The following is a 12,500-nucleotide window of genomic DNA, read 5'->3' as shown; positions in this document are numbered from 1 at the left end:
GTCACAACATATTTTTCTGTGTGAAATTCGGGCTGCTCTCCCCAGTAAGAGCGCGTTGCCACTCTGAGAGCGCCACCCATATTTTGGGTATATTTTCCTACGTGCAGTTCTTTTGTGTTTTCCTATCGAAGTGGATTTTTCTACAGAAATTTGCCAGGGACAACCCTTTTGTTGCTTGCTGCACACGGGACCTCGGTTTATCGTCTCATTGGAATGACTAGCGTCCAGACCACCACTCAATGTCTAGTGGAGGGGGAGAAAATACTGGCGACTCTGCCGGGATTCGAACCAGTGCGCTCAGATTCTCTCGCTTCCAAGGCTGACGGGTTACCTCTAGGCCATCACCTCTCTCTCTCTCTCTCTCTCTCTCTCTCTCTCTCTCTCTCTATCTCTCTTCACACACTCACACACACACACACACACACACACACACGCACGCACGCACGCACGCACGCACATACATCATTTTATCTATATTCTAAACTAACCCTATAACTGCTAGGGACAAGTATGCTCATATCATCTGTGAAGGGCCTTCACCTCACTGAGGTAAGAGACAGATGACTGGACAGGACGTCGTGTCAACTGGCAGAGTTAAAAAAACGGTCCTGCACGTACAAACCCACCCACACATAAGACACGTACAAACCCAAACCCACCCGTACATAGGACACATACAAACCCACCCGTACATAGGACACGTACAAACCTGCCCGTGCATAGGACACGTATAAACCCAGACCCACCGGTACATAAGACATGTACAAACCCACCCGTACACAAGACACATGTACAAACCCACCCGTACATAAGACACGTACAAACCCAAACCCACCCATACATAGGACACGTACAAGCCCACCCGTACATAAGACACATACAAACCCACTCACACATAAGACACGTACAAACCCACCCGTACATAAGGCACATACAAACCCACCCGTACATAAGACACATACAAACCCAAACCCACCCGTACATAGGATACATACAAACCCACCCACACATAAGACACGTACAAACTCAAACCCACCCGTACATAGGACACCTACAAACCCACCCGTGCATAGGACACGTACAAACCCACCCGTACATAAGACACATACAAACCCACACCTACAAACCCACCCGTGCATAGGACACGTACAAACCCAAACCCACCCGTACATAAGACACGTACAAACCCACCCGTACATAAGACACGTACAAACCCAAACCCACCCGTACATAGGACACGTACAAACCCAAACCCACCCGTACATAAGACACATACAAACCCACCCGTACATAAGACACATACAAACCCACCCGTACATAGGACACGTACAAACCCAAACCCACCCGTACATAAGACACGTACAAACCCAAACCCACCCGTACATAAGACACGTACAAACCTACCCGAACATAAGACACGTACAAATCCACCCGTACATAAGACACGTACAAACCCACCCGTACATAAGACACGTACAAACCCACCCGCACATAGGACACTTACAAACCCACCCGCACATAGGACACTTACAAACCCAAACCCACCCGTACATAAGAGTGAAGGTGGTGGGGATTGCAGCCCAGGAAGGAAGGAAGGAAGGAAGGAGGAAAGGAAGGAGGGTAGGAAGGGGAAGAGGAAGTACGTGAATCCCTGACATACTTTGTTCAGACTTCTTTCTCTTGGGGGGGCTGTGTGGCGTGTGATCAGCAACATCAGTGACAATTGTCAAGAGCACAGTTCCAGTTTCTGTTTCTCAAGGAGGCGTCATTGCGTTCGCGCTAATCCATATGCACTACACTACAACTGCCAGGCAGATGCCTGACCAGCAGCATAACCCAACGCGCTTAGTCAGGCCTTGAGTGCATGCTTATAAATATCTGTGTACCTATCAAGAGTAGATTTTTTTTCAACAGAATTTTTGCCAGAGGACAACACTCGCGTTGCCACGGGTTCTTTCTCAGTGGGCCAAGTGCGTGCTGCACACGGGACCTCGGTTTACCGTCTCATCCGAATGACTAGACGCTCAGTTCAATGTTCCAGTCAAACGTGGGAGAAAGGGTGAGAGCGAGATTCGAACCCGCACCTTCACGGACTTTCTGTACTGGCAGCTGAGCGTCTTGACCATTCTGCCACCTACATAGGTACACAGAGAGTTAGTAGTGACCGCACCTCAGACACATGACCCACTGATGTCGTTTTAACCAGCCTCAGCAGTCAACGGGTTAAGGAGTAATTTCATTTGTTCGCTTTAACCCTTGAAAAGGTGTGTGTCATGTGTTGATTGTATTAATAATATATGTTGCTGTATAGATTTTTTTTCCTCAAGGCCTGACTAAGCGCGTTCGGTTACGCTGCTGGTCAGGCATCTGCTTGGCAGATGTGGTGTAGCGTATATGGATTTGTCCGAACGCAGTGACGCCTCCTTGCGCTACTGAAACTGAAACTGTACAGATGGGTGGAGTGTACTGAATGAGTGCTTCATGGTGATGGTGGTGATGATTATGGCGGTACTGATGGTGGAGGTAAGGCTAACAATGATGATGTTGATAATGATGATAATGACAACAACAGCAGCAACAACAACAGCAACAACCACAATAACAATAATGATAACGATAATAATAATAATAATAACAATAATAATAATAATAATAATGGATACTTATATAGCACACTATCCAGAAATCTGCTTTAGGTGCTTTATAAAAACGCTTTGTTAACATAAAACATTACATCTATGTTACACACACACACAGCAAAATGTGACTACACACACACACACACACACACACACACACACACACACACACACACACACACACACACCATCATCATCATCATCATCATCATCATCATCATCGTCATCATCATCATCATCAACAGCAACAACAACAACAACATCATCATCATCATCATCGTCGTCGTCGTCGTCATCATCATCATCATCATCATCGTCGTCGTCATCATCATCATCATCATCACTGCAGTCAACTGTCAGTCTTCACAGTACACAGTATTTTCATAGCAGATCTACATCTGTTTCTGCACCTCTGTATTTCCTAACACAGAAAAGGATGGCATGGCAGAAAAAACAACAACAACAACAACAAACAACTCTCCAGTTACCATACGCACATTAAAAGAATAAAATAATTCATTCTCATAGCATCTCGAAGAAACGAATAAAGTAGTGGTGATAGCAGTCAGCTTAGGTTAAAAATGATACTTTTCTTCGGAGTCAGAAACCCATGTGCCCAGTTCAAGTAACTTCCATCTCATTCCAATGAAACAACGACAACAACAACAACATCATCATCAACAACAAAATCTTTGGAGAAACATCCCATACCTCTCTTCATCTTCTGGAATCCCGAGAAACGACTCCCTGGCACTGTCATACTTGTAACGAGTGTTAGATCACCCAACAGCAATGCCCAAAACAGCTGTCTTGCTTCCTTCGAGTCACCATCGACTCTTCTAGAGAGCATGGAAACTCCAGTCTCTTCCTCGCAAGGAAGACACCAGTTGTTCGTGTTCCAGTGTGCGGTGAATGAGTGATAACACCAAGCAGTCAGGAACGAATGGAAGACCTGGCGAGATTCTTGTTTGAGGAGGAGGGGCTGGGGGTGGGGTGGGGGGTGGGGGTGGGGGGGGGAGGATGTGACGTGGGGTATATCTGAAACCAGCTTTCTTGTCCCGTGGGATGGGGTAATGCACATGTGGCCAAAACATCGCGGTATCCTTTTTTTCCATGGACAGCGATGCTGGTAAAATCACATACTCAGCGTGCTTTGGTAAATGCTGGGCATGGACTTGGAATCACTGGTGTGGCTGATAATGGGTTTCTGGTTTCTGCCTGCAAATCAGTTTTTGTCTCTCCGCCTTTTCAATATCCATCCCCCTTGCCAAGACACCAAAATAGGCACGGCCAAAAACCTTCCGCGTTTATAATTTTTAGTAGCGGGCTGTCTCTGACGTCTTCAGCTAAGACTCTCCTGTCGGGATATTTCGGTAGAGTTCTTTGAAAAGTGGAAACAACAACAACAACAACAACAACGCAACGACAACATCATGGACAATAATACTGAAATATAGTTAACTCACTCAGTACGGCCAGTCCTCTCTTCTCCTCTACACAGACCCCTCGGATGTCCAGTGGGTGTCTGAATGACCCAACCTTTAGCTTCCGTCGTCAGAATTATGGTATTCTTTGTCAACATTCACGTCTTCAGTATAAGAGCCTTCCGCTTGCAATATTTTGATGATGGTAATTGGGGTGAAACGCTGTTAACGTCGTCTCTTTCGCCGTTCGTATGGAGAGAGTTAATCAAAAAACAAAACAAAACAAACAAACAAACAAAAAAACCCACAACAGTTTGGATATCAGAATATTCCGACAGGGTTGTCTGCAAATAACACCCACCCACCCACCCACACTGAAACACGCAAAAATATACACAACGCATTCACATGACTTTCTTGTATTTAATGTAAAAATAAGTAGTGACGAGAAAGAGAGACGGGGACAGACAGAAGGACCCAGACAGACACAGAGACAAAGACTGAATGTCCATATCAATATTTCCGTATTGATTAAATGTACTCAAGGCGAAACCACACTTTAATATGTCAGTCACCTAGAATATCTGTGTGCAATGTCTGAACGGGCACATAGGGGACTGTGAACTGAGAGGTGGCCTGCAGACGATCCCAGTCAAACAATGGTAGATATCGTTCCTATCTATCTATCTAACAATCATTCTTCTTCAAAAGTCACGCGCATTCTGAAGTGTATGTATGTATGTATGTATGTATCTATCTAACTGACAATCTTTTTTTTCCAAGAAAAGCGCATTCTGAAGTTTATCTATTTACCTATCTATCTAACTGACAATCCTTTTTTTTCCAAAAGAAAAGTGCATATGTATGCATGTATGTATGTATGCATGCATGCATTTGTCAATCATATCTATGTATTTGCCAATCTGTCAATATTTTTTTTTTTTCTGAAGTGTAAAATGATTCGTCTTTTGAAAAGATTCTGAACTAAGTGAAGTGGCGGGGAGGGGAGGGCAGTAGGGAGGTGTAGGAACAGCGAGGTAGAAGCTGAGAACAACAGAGGATTAACTTGGAACGAATGCACTTCTGGATATCCCATTTCTTTTTTTAGTTGTCCAAAATATCAAGGGTTCACTCGAAAATTCAACGAAGAGGTTTGTTGTGGTGACTAATGCGGATTCAGTTTTTTGTGTCCAAATATTCCTCTATTTACAGCAAACCTTCCTCTCAGTAGAAATGAAAACAACGACTAACCAAAACAACAACAACGAGAAGGATAATGCTTTAACTCTCTCCATACGAACGGCGAAAGAGACGACGTTAACAGCGTTTCACCCAAATTGCCATCATCAAAATATTACAAGTGGAAGGCTCTTATACTGAAGACGTGAATGTTGACAAAGAATACCACACTTCTGACGACGGAAGCTAAAGGTTGGGTCATTCAGACACCCACTGGACATCCGAGGGGTCTGTGTAGAGGAGAAGAGAGGACTGGCCGTACTGAGTGAGTTAAAACAACGACAACAACAGCAGCAGCCATTGCTACTCTTCTATTATCCGATTCCAGCATGCTAGGATGCTTGGGAGAAAGACTGCCCGAGTGAAGATGCTAAAAGGCTTTAAAAGTATCGGTGCTGGCAGCGTCGAAAAGGCTGTAACAATAGGTGCTTAGAAAACAATAAAGACAGAGAAACAGAAAGATAGAGTAAAGGGAAACAGAAATACAGAGAGAGAGAGAGAGAGAGACAGACAGACAGACAGACAGACAGACAGAGACTGAGACAGAGATAGAGCGAACGCTGAACATCTGACAGGGAGGTAATATGACTTTTTTCATTCGTTCGTCTCCAAGGTTTGGACAGTACACAGAAAACAAAGTACATTTTAATCATACAATAGATATTTACGCATGTAACATCGACACACATCATATCAATACAAACACATACTAAAGAACATATAGATCATGAAAGAATTATTTATGCCTAAACATCAAAACATCATCATATCAGTACGAACACATCATATATATAATTACAATGTCGAAATTAACCATCCAAATGTAGCCCTTCTTTTTTTTATCTATGTTTTTTCCCTCATAAAACTCAACTAATTTTTAAATGATTAATGAGTATTTGGACTGATGATGGACGTTTTCCGTATATTTATTGCCTCAGATACATATTTTGCGAGTGAAAGTAGCCTATCATATCTTCATTTTCTGTCATCATTATTCCGAACAAATCTTTGCTCTGCGCTGGAGCTGTATTGAAAAGGGCACAGATTTTTGGTAGTTCATCGTATCTATTACAGTTAAATATGAAATGATTTCCTTCTTCTGGGCTTTCGCCACACATTGGACAAGGAGAAGTTACTACGCTCTCAATCTGAGTTTCGCAAAGCAAATCTTGTGCCATCTATTTGTTACAATCTTAATATACTTCTCTTTTTGAAAATTTGATTTAAATGAATAGAACCATTTATACTTATCATTGCTTTCTATTTCTCCGTGCCAGTTTTGTTTGTAACAATCTATAAGTCTATTTTCAAGTTCCGATACAAAGCCGCTCTCGTGCCCTACTCCTTGGCACAACCAAACAAGACCGAAACCATGTTCCGTTAGTGTTTTCTTGATGTTGAATACCCAGTTCTGTTTGCCCTTCTCCTCTTGCAGTAGCAGCATCTCGTATGCTTGTCTACACAATCGTGATGTTGGCAGTCGAGCCAATGTTTTATGCATTTTACAATTGATCTAATATGCAATGGGTACCTGCCGGTTTCGCCATACATTTTAGTGTTTGATGAGTGCACTGGAACACCAAGAGAGCGCTTTATTGCAAATGTATGTACCTTTTCCATTTGCTTATTTGACATGAATCCTCATATTTCCGCTCCATAGTTCAAGGCTGGTTCAATTTGGTTGACGAAAAGTTTCAAGAAAAGCTTTGCGTCAGTCGAACGCAGTCTCCTGAGTGATTTTATAATTTCGATGACACCTTTTTTCCCTTTTCTATTTCCTTCATCCCACGCAGACATCAAACTCAATTTTGCTGTGAATAACATTCCTAAATATATTTATATGTATTGGTTACTTTTATTTCCCTATCACCACAGCGCCATTTTTCATGAGTCGAAAGATGACCTGCATTGCGGAAAACTATCATATTGGTCTTATCGAGATTTACTGTTAGTTGTATTATGTCTGTTTCTTGCTCAAGTGCATTTAATTGATTTTGTAACCCTATGGGTGTGTCAGACAAGAGAACAACATCATCAGCAAGTAGCATTAAGAACAATTCTGTCGCGCCAGGTATCATTTGTATTTCATGTCTACTCTTCTTAGATAACCCCACTGCCAATTCATTGATGAAAAAGGAAAACAGCTGTGGGCTTAGCATACAGCCTTGTTTAACCCCTCGTGGACACTGAAAACAGAGACAAAGAAAAAGAGAGAGACTTGAACTAAAAGCTAACTTTCTAAAGTTTACGTTTAAAGGCTTTGTAGCCAAGCCTCAGTGTAGCGCTGTACCGACTCACAGTACGTTGTGGTAACATACTTATCCCGAGAAGACCCTGAGCGACAGGCTTCATGTTTCCCCAGACACTGAGCAATACGTTTCACATCATGAGAAATACTTAGCAATAGGCTTCATGTCCAGATAGTAACTGAACAATTGGTCCAGGGAGTCACTGAGCAATAGGTTCCATGCCCCGACACACTGAGACGTAGGCTTTATGTTGATTAAGGTGGACAATGAGCAGAATTGTTCTTGTCCTAATCGGCATCGGATGTATTGTGTAAGTCTCTCTGTTTCTTTGTATAGTGAGCCTATATTTGCCATTTGCAATAAGCTCATGAACTTTTTTTTTTTTCTTTGAACTATTTAGTGAAAGTACGCCTTTAATTTTCCCAAACAAAGTAGAAACCATAAGCACCTAAGTAGTCACGAAATGAAATGTTTGTTCAGAAGACCATCAGCCTGTTATGAAAATACCTGAACACGCGAGTCACAAATAACCACCACATTCGGAGAGAAACACTTTCCAATGAAAGATATAGATGAAACATAGAATACGCTCAACGATTTGTTGAAAGGAAAAATGGCCAAGAGTCCCAAGATGGTCTTAATCGCATAGGGAGTATGATAAGAGTTCCCCACCACAGCTGGTATTCAAATCTGTCCAAGGACTGAAGCAAGGAACTGTTCAACAGACAGGTCACTTACCTGGGATCCATGAACAATAAAAGATCCAGAGCAGAAATCCTCTCAAGTGTAGAAAAGACCTCTTCCCAAAATAGCCTCCCTTCCCTGCCTCTTCCTTGTCTTCAGTGTTTTGTTTTTTTGGTTGTTTTTTTTGTGTTTTTTTCTCTCCAGTTTTAGAGTTATGCATGCGTTTGAATGACTGGTGCGAAAGCGCTTTGATTTGTCTCTGCACAAGATTCAGCGCTATATAAATATAATAATAATTACTTAATTAGTTAAGACAACATGAGCACAGTCCAGACTGAAACCTATTTAAAAGGACAGCAACATCTCCATGAAGCACAAGATCAGATTCCTGCATGCACTGGTGTGTTACATCATCCTGTAAGCGTACGAGATATAAATAGTCACAGCGGGTTTGGAACTAATATCAAAGCCATGGAAAATGGGATGTTGTCGCAAGACACTAAACATCAGATACACCGATCACATCAGCAATGAACACAAGTCCCAAACCATCAAGCAATAACTGGATCTCATGAAGATATGCTAACTTCAGGTAAGAAAAAAACAACAACTACTACTGCAGTGTTTGTATTTGTATTTCTTTTTATCACAACAGATTTCTCTGTGTGAAATTCGGGCTGCTCTCCCCAGGAAGAGCGCGTCGCTATACTACAGCGCCACCCACTTTTTTTGTATTTTTTCCTCCGTGCAATTTTATTTGTTTTTCCTATCAAAGTGGATTTTTGTACAGAATTTTACCAGGAACAACCCTTTTGTTGCCCGGGGTTCTTTTACGTGCGCTAAGTGCATGCTGCACACGGGACCTCGGTTTATCGTCTCATCCGAATGACTATCGCAAGACATTAACTCTTTCACCGCCAGTCAATTAAGACTACAAAATTCCCTTGTGGTATAAACACAGAAAAGACAGTGGCTAAGAATAGCTGAGGATTCCCCCTGCGATGTATAGAAAATATGGCCTTATCCTACCACCGCACATTAAGAGCAGTAGGTTCATGGATAACAGACCAAAGAATGGTCACCTTTCAGTGACATGGGTCTTCTACCATGCCTGTGCATAAACGCCAGCTTGGCGGTGAAAGGGTTAAGCATCAGATACACCGATCACATCAACAATGAACACAAGCCCCAAACCATCAAGCCATAACCGGATCTCATGAAGATCTGCTAACTTCAGGTAAGAAAAAAACAACAAAAAAAAACAAACAAACAAAAAAAAAAAGGAAAAAAACAACTACTGTAATAATTATGACCACGTAACAAGACCCAATGGCCTTGCGAAAGCATTTCTCCAAGGAACTGTTGATGGAGAGAGGGAGGAAAGATCGAGGGGAAGACAGACAAACGATGGACTGACAACACTGCAGAATGGACAGGAAAACCAGTTGCACAGACCCAGGCTTTGACTCGCAAGGACTTCAAGACTCACTTGTGATACACTTAAAAAAAAAAATCCAAGCTATTTATGTATTGAGTATAATGCATTTACTGTTATATTTATATTTTTTGTATTCTCTAAACTTGGCACTTTGATCTGAAATTCGACCCAACAAAAGACCTGTCATTATTATCATTTTTTGTTCAAACAGGAACTTCTTTTGCTAAGCATGGAAGTTTTATTTATTGCAAACATTTTGGTGTAGACAGTAGAACAAGGGAAATTACTCTGCTGGGGAACTTAGTTTGCTTTAAACTGATCTTTCTCATCTTAAACATTACATTTTTAAATTATACTCAATACATAAAAAGCTTGGATTTTTTTTTAAAAAGTGCATCACAAGTGAGACTTGAAGGCCTTGCCTCTCTTGTTTCAAAATGTAATGTTTAAGATGAGAAAGATCAGTTTAAAGCAAATTAACTCCACTAGCATTACAGAGTAATTTCCCTTTTTTACTATCTGCACCAAAACGTTTGCAAAATAAATAAAACTTCCATGCTTAGCAAAAGAAGTTCCTGTTTGAACAAAAAATGATAATAATGACTGCTCTTGTTGTTGGGTCAGAATATCATATCAAAGTGCCAAGTTTAGAGAATACAAAAAATATAAATATAACAGTAAATGCAGTTTGCATATAATTAGGCTTCATTTTTTTGTGCCCATCCCAGAAGCGCAATATTGTTTTAAACAAGATGACTGGAAAGAACTGAATTTTTCTTATTTTTATGCCAAATTTGGTGTCAACTGACAAAGTAGTTGCAGAGAAAATGTCAATGTTAAAGTTTACCACGGACACACATACACACACACACACACACACACACACACACACACACACACACACAGACAACCGAACACCGGGTTAAAACATAGACTCACTTTGTTTACACAAGTGAGTCAACAAAAAAAAAAAAAACAACAACAAAAAACAAAAACAAAACAAACAAAAAAAAGAAGAAGGAAAAAAACAACTACTGTAGTATGACCACGTAACAAGACCCAATGGCCTTGCGAAAGCATTTCTCCAAGGAACTGTTGAGGGAGGGAGGGAGGGAGGAAGGGAGGGGAGATGGAGGGGAAGACAGACAAACGATGGACTGACAACACTGCAGAATGGACAGGAAAACCATTTGCACAGACCCAGGCTTTGACTCACAAACCACAGATCTGGGATGGGGGAATCTGGTGGACAGTTCTGTGTAGCGCCTCACTGACTCTTCACACAGTTGATTGATTGATTGATTGATTGAATCTTTAATGGGTAAAGAATTAGGCACAGTAAAGGCCTTTTTACAATTCTGCCCATTTAACGACATAAAAAATAAAGAACGAACGACACAAAACATAAAAATAAAGAAATAAACTGAAATAAAATAAAATAATAAGAACGACGAATAAGAATAGGAACTTGAATAGTCTATTAAAGGTAACAAAGCGATGAAAAACTGGAACAATTGGTACATTACATGTACATAGGTACTTACACACACACACACACACACACACACACACACACACACACACACACACAATTATAAAACAAGCAACAAAGACATACGTACACATTCACGCCCACACACTCAAACACACACAAACACACACACGCACTTACTGTTCACACATACACATACATTCAATTTTTCATTCATCATGGCATGGCAGCTAGTGGACTGAGTACAAGCAAGCATTTGCAAAAGACCGCGAGTAGGCTAATCAAATGTATCGAATAGAAATATTCTTATCTTAGTTTTAAAGAGAGATATGGCTGGAATTTGACGACATGTCTTTGGAAGCATGTTCCATTCGATGCTTCCATTAAATGAGAGACTCATCTTAAATAAATCAATTTTAGGCTTTGGGACAATAGCTCTATCTGAATTACGTTGGAACTGGAAACAAAATAACGATTTTAAATATTGTGGGCATGCGTTATGAACAATTTTATGCATAAGAATCAATGTGTTATATCTAATAAGTATATGAACAGGTAATATTTGAAGTTCTTTGTACATATTGTGCACAGATCCACCTGTGGTATTTACATGGTTAATCATCTTAATGGCACGTTTTTGTAAAGAGCAAAGTGGCTTTAATGTAGAAGGAGGACATTTACCCCAAATAATCGAGCAATAGCTGAGGCGAGACTGGATATAGGCAAAGTAAAACACACGTCTAGAATGATTATCAAGAAAGTGTTTGATCTGTGATAATTGGAATACACTAGATGATACTTGTTTTATGAGGCAATGAATATGTTCCTGCCACGAAAGATTTTGATCAATAGTAATGCCTAATAGTATATGCTTAGTAACTTGTTTGATAGTATTGTCTTTATATTTTATGTTAAGTTGTGCGTCTTTTATGTTCTGTCTTTTCTGACGAGGACAAATTAACATGCATTCTGTCTTTTCAGGGTGCACGACCATATCATTAGCATCACACCAGTTTTCGACAGATTTCATGTTGGCATTCAGGTGATAACTAATTTCGTCAACATTGTGACTGGCATATTGTATTGATGTATCATCAGCAAATAAATCACAGATTGCATGTTGAATTGATAAAGGTAGATCGTTGATATACAAGGAAAATAAGAGAGGGCCTAGAATTGACCCCTGTGGTACTCCTCTTGGAACATGCCTTTTGGAAGAAATAAATGGAGGAGGAGGAGGAGAAGAAGAAGATAGACTGATTGACTGAATCTATAATGGATAAAGAATTGGGAGCAGTAAAGGCCTTTTTACAATTCTGCCCATTTAAGAACACA

The 12,500-nt window shown here is 40.8% G+C and overlaps 1 protein-coding gene across 1 annotated transcript in view; it reads right to left on the bottom strand.

Moving 5' to 3' along the window:
• LOC143289515 (synaptotagmin-5-like) overlaps positions 1-12,500 on the bottom strand; it is a 116,103-nt gene that overhangs the window by 71,180 nt on the left and 32,423 nt on the right. The window lies entirely within an intron of this gene.

This window comes from Babylonia areolata, chromosome 14 (assembly GCF_041734735.1).
Source record: "Babylonia areolata isolate BAREFJ2019XMU chromosome 14, ASM4173473v1, whole genome shotgun sequence".
In the NCBI taxonomy this organism is placed as follows: domain Eukaryota; kingdom Metazoa; phylum Mollusca; class Gastropoda; order Neogastropoda; family Buccinidae; genus Babylonia; species Babylonia areolata.
This window is presented reverse-complemented; position numbering and strand designations above follow the sequence as displayed.